The following is a 6,000-nucleotide window of genomic DNA, read 5'->3' as shown; positions in this document are numbered from 1 at the left end:
CCCCCCGCCCCATACTTTGCTATAACACCCATATCTTCAGTGATATTTCATGAGGAATAGTATTAAATAAAGGCATGTCATAAGAACTAACTGTTCTTATTTGGGGGCTAGAATTGAGAGCCCTAAATCCCTTCAGATATCTTTTGTTTATTTATGTCTCTGGTTCACCATAGAGATATCATTATCATTTTATATTAGAGAATATTTTCAGTCATCCCTATGGGGAATAAGGTGATTTTCTTGATAGTGTAAATGGTAATGGTATAGAATTTAAAACACTGTTGAGAAAATAAAATTGTAGAAATATAGCCTATTTTCAAACTGCAATACATGCATTGTTGATTTGTACAGGTTAAATGCTCAAACGACTAGGTAGTATTTACACAAACAATAGGGCGGGTGTGGTTAATGATAGGGCAAAGCTTTAAAAAAATTTTAAATCATTTTATTAGGGGATCATACAACTCTTATCACAATCCATACATATATCAATTGTATAAAGCACTTTTGTACATTTGCTACCCTCATCATTCTCAAAACATTTGCTCTCCATGTAAGCCCCTGGGAGGGAAAAGCTTTTAATAATACTTATTCAAAGAGGCAGAATCATGCCTACTAGACAATTTCATGCCATAAAAAGCAAGAGGAGAATTGAAACAGTAAATGTATGGTGGTCTCAGGCCACTATTCATTGGGCACCCTCAATGTAAGAGATCTGAACCACAGTCCAAAGACCACCAATTCCATAATCTTGGGATAGTAGCCATCTAATTCTTACCTCATAGATGTATCTTATGAAGAATTATATTTATTAAAATCTTTAGAATCTTTTAATATATGGAAAAATGTCCCAAAGCTCATGTCTGATGCCGATTGACTACAGAAAAGGGAAGGAGAATCCCACTCCCCATCTGATCCAGGAGGAGTCCTCTGATGCAGTGGTCAGGTAAGCCTCCACCCTCTGTTCCTCTTCATCTTATTCTGACACCAACCCGCCCCTCCCATGGCACTCTACTGACCTGCTGGGAAGGTAATCTATTTCCACGGGCACATCACCCTCACAGACAATATGCCAGGATTACGAGACTCTGTTAGGGAAGTTAATAGATCACAAGTCAGGATCAGAAAACATTAAGGATACAGTCCTTTTGTCTATAAAGACTCTTCTCAGCCGTGTGGACAAGCATGTCTCTACTTCTTTAAGTCACTGGGTCCCTTGGCCTCTGTCATACTCTGTCAAGTGTTACAGAACTCCTTTAGCACCAGTAAACGCCCAAAGGATACCCGCTGTGCCTGCAGCCTCCTGCCTGAAGGCACTCAGCAAGACTCCTCTCCTGGGTGGGGGAGGAAAGATAGACTTTGCCTCAAAGCCGCTGAAGAATGCAGCCATATATCCAGAGAAAGTTCCAGATGAGCATGGCACTTCCTTCTGTTGACTGTGGGATTCTAGATGGCTCAATGTATACCCAGGGGAATCGGAAAATTCACAAGTCTTTACGTTAAGGTCCTCTATAACTTGTTCTCTTTCTCTGACCCACCCAGTCACTAGGTTACAAGCCTGTTGATAAAAGAGTCTTACAAAACAATTTCACTTCACCATCCGTGTTAAAATAGTCAAATAATTTTTTTTAACATTCTAGTCATTTTTCAACTGACAAGAAACTATTCAAATGCTAATAGATTAAAATATTTTGGTTTTGACAATATTAAGACCTTGTAGAGGTATCATTATGTCTGGCCAGGTACTTAGCATGCATAGTAATGCTCATTTAATAAAATTAAAACAACTTGGTGCAGAGGGTGAGTTTAAAGTTTTGAGTAGGTTATTCAAATATGAAGGCATATAGAGAAACAATTTGTTTAGCATTCTTGTTACATCTGCAATTTATGGCAGGTTTCTTCTATGAAATGGTGCAGAGGAGAAGACGACGACATACATACAAATATAGTGTGTGGAGGTATAGAAATAATGTATCACTTTATTCTCCATTGAGTTCCTACTGTGTGGGAAATATTATGCTTGAAAATATGAGGGATGTGTTCATGGTAGTCCTGCTCTCAAGAAATGAATATCTATATTCCCAAGGATGATAGAGTATGTGCTCTTTATCCTACCGATGATCACAAAAATGTCACAGGACAAAAAAAAAAAAAAGGAAAATGAGCAGATTCCGGGAACCCAAGAGGCAAGCGAATTTTGGGAATAATGAGGGCAACAAATGTATAGATGTGCTTTACACAATTGATCTATGTATTGTGATGAATTGTATGAGCCCCAATAAATTGATTAAAAAAAAAAAGAACTGAAAAAAAAATGTCACAGGACTAGGAGACAGTTCTTTTATCTGTGAGGTTGTCATATGCTGAACCCAATTTGATAGCCACTAACAACAACAAGTCCATCCCCAACTCTCACCTTTAGGCCTGTAGTGTAGTTACTTGTGTGTTAGTCCAGGTAGACTAGAGAAAGAAATCGAGGGAGACATATGTGTGTATAAGAAAGAGCTTTATACAAAGAGTACTTTTACATTAAAAAAACATCCCAGCCCAGTCCAGATCAAGTCCATAAGTCCAAGATTATGCCATATGTCTGATACCAATCTATAAAGTCCTCTTCAGACTCACAAAACACATGCAATGATGCTGAATGCAGGAAGACCCGTGGGTTGAAAGTCTTATGGATCCAGTGGCAGTGGAAACATCTCAGCACTGGCAGGGGTCTCCATGTGGCTCCTTCAGCTCCAAGGCTGTAGTGTAGCTCTGTGTGTCTTGTCCGCAGGAATGCCTCACAGGGAGTGACTGTGTGACCCGTCTTCAATGAGCTATTTATCTCCTTAGCACCTCCAAATGAGGTCGTTAGCCTGCAACCTCATTGACAGGCTCAACTCCACCCCTCCACTGGTAAGTCTCAAATTGACAACAGATTATGTAACTACCACAACTTGTATGCTCTGTCTTCTCATTCTCCCACAGATGAACCATCTATATTCCAGCCTAAGGTGGACATCTCCACTTATACTTTACCAATATATCTTTACCTATTTAAGAGGCAGTGTCCCATAAACACTTTCTTCTCTCTCTCTAAGAATCATTTTCTCTCCTTTTACTACTTTTCTCTAATTAGCCTTATACCCCTGCTGTACATAAGGTTGCTCTGAGTTAAAATCAATATGATGGCAGTGATTTTTTGATGTTCTGTGACCCCCGCTTCCCCTCATTGTTTTTAGGTCCCTAGTCACAGCAACATTTTTCAAAATAGTTTGATAAACTGTCTACAATTCTTATCATCCCATTGTCTATATTTAACTTCATTCAGATTTTTGTACCACCACTTGAAATTATCTTTGAAGGCCAAACTTAAACTTCATATTGATGAATACAATGATTTGTTCTCAGCCTTGATTTTACATTTTAGTTGACCAGTAGAAAGCATTTGACACAGTTTTCTATCCTCTACTTTAAAATATTTTCTACATGTTTAAGTTTTCTCTGTACTTCATTAACTACTGTTGCTTAGTCTCTTTTGCTAGATCTTCCTTGGAGTACACCAAGGTTCGGTGCCTCCTCTCTTTTTATATTCTTTTCTTTGTGGAATATCATACAATATCATTTTATTATTCAAAGGCTCATTGAAAGAGCCCTGGTGATGTAATGATTAAAAGATTATCCCCAAACTAAAAAGCAGGCAACTCGAATTTACCCAGCTTTTTTTTTTCTTGAGAGAGAGATCTAACTCTAAATCTTCGTTTGTAAGTTTTATAGCCAAGATAAACCTGTTGGATCGGTGGAATCTATCATACGGGGCATCTGTGATTAAGAGCTGAGACTCTAGACCATCAACAACGACAAACCATGTAAGTGGCTCCCAAATTTAAAGCACTGGTTTGGTTCTCTAGCCCCTGCTCTGCACGCTTATTTTATTATCTCCACAATATCTCCAGTGGATGATTATTAGTCATCTTAAACTTAAAATTGATTTTCCTTTTTAAAGCTCTGAGTTTTCCCCAACTCATTACATTGCAAATCCAGTCTGCAAGCAACAATGCTCTAGCCTTCCAACAAATGCTAGCTACAGTATAGTTTTCTCTATACGTTCATTACCCCTTTCCCATTCCTTTATTGTATATTTTCATTTCATTTATTTATTTTTATGGAATGCTTTGGTCAACGGTCAAGTGGAGATGGGGTCAGGAAGCGCTGGTTCTGTGGAAACACCCCTTCTCCATTAGCAGCATTCTCACTCAGCTCTTCTCATTTGACTCCAGGAAATTATTTTGCTCTCACTGTTTAACAAAGGCAAAAACGACGACATAAAAAACTCCTCACACACTTTGTTCGCTTGGAGAATTTAAATGTGTTTCCATTTATCATTGTAAAATCATGGACAATCTTAAAATTTTTTTGTATGTAGCTGTTACCTGTAGGCCGGGGGTGTCAAACTGATGGCCTTTGGGCCACTTGCGGCCCCCGAGGTAATTATTTGTGGCCCACGATGCTTTGAAATAAATGAAAATAGAAAAATGTGTTAGGAAGAAAATGGCGCTTAAGGAAGATTGCGGCAAGACCGTACACACAATTCCCTCGTTAACCCTTTAACTACTAAAGACGAATGTACACGTGGCCCAGTGCCTTTCCCGGGGGGCCTGTGGACATGTATGAACGTGCTGACTCAGTTCCGGCGACGTTTACAAGCGACATGTCTGCCACCCTCAGTGTCATGTAATGTAACAGATCCCAACAGCGAAAAGGTTAAAAAGAGCATTCTGGGTTGCGCTGTTATGAATCAAACTTAGCCGCAGCACTAGTTAACATTTTTAGAGGAAAGTCATTGTGTGAGCAATTATTTTCGTCCATGAAAGTAAATAAAATGGCATACAGATCAATATCTATTTGCCTTAATGAAGATTGTCTGCTCTCAGTCTTTGAATCCAGATATTGGAAAACTAGTAGGAGGAAAGCGCTGGCAAGTTTAGGGTAAAAAAGAATAGTTTTAGTTTTATAAATATATTAAATAAGACAAATGTTTACATAAAAGCAATTATATAGTGTTTTAATTATCCTATCCATATTCCTGAATCCTCACTTCAAAATATAAATTTAACAAAATTTGTAAATGTGATGTGGCCCTCATGAATCTTGCCTGTTGCACCAAAGTGTTTGACACCCCTGCTGTAGGGCAATCTGTCTTTAAGTAGGGGTAAATTACTCTCCAAGAAATGAAGCCTAGATAGTTTTCCCTTCAAGTTCAGCTTCTCATTGTTTAAATAAACGTCTTGTTTTTTGAAAAAAATGCTATCATCCCTAATTAACCTAACCTTAATCCCTGTTTGTAGTGATTCACACTCAAACCACATTTGCCTATTGCTCATCTCCGCCCCTTGGGACTGCCTTCTGTATCAGTCAGCAGGATCTGGTGTGCTGTCATTTGGATCAGTGAAGTTGAGCTGGCCGAACTGCCTGCACAGCTCTGGCTTGAGGGTCATTAAAATTCTGAAGAAGATTGCTTATACACCATAAATCGTACCCTTATTTTTATCCGATCTTTACATCTTGTGATTATATTACCACTTGAATAATGGAAAGTGCCTAGAATTCTACTGTGAAAATATACAAAATCTGTATAGTCTAAGATAGGCTGTGTTGCCATCCGACTCCCTACTGGTGTTACCTTCTAATCAACTTCCATTTGTCTCTCCATCTTGGGGGTGGTGGTTTGGCTATGCTGCTCCAAGCATGAGCCGCTATGTGGGGTCACAATGTCACACTTTTGAGTTACCTGCCCGTTATCATTGAGTGGATTGCAACTCATCACAACCCACTAGGACAGACTAGCAGTGTTGCATGGGGCAGTATACTTCTTCCAGGGCTGAAATATTTACAGAAGCAGGCTGCCACATCTTTCTCCCACGGAGTGCACAAAACCGATCTTTCTGCCAACCACGTTAGTCACTGCACCGTAAGGAATCCTTTCCAGGAATCTAGAGAAGGCAAATAGGCAAA

The sequence above is a fragment of the Echinops telfairi genome, unplaced genomic scaffold (genome assembly GCF_000313985.2).
Source record: "Echinops telfairi isolate 266 unplaced genomic scaffold, ASM31398v2 ScPeMD7_443;HRSCAF=831, whole genome shotgun sequence".
NCBI classification, from domain to species: Eukaryota; Metazoa; Chordata; class Mammalia; order Afrosoricida; family Tenrecidae; genus Echinops; species Echinops telfairi.
Note: the sequence above shows the minus strand (reverse complement) of the source record.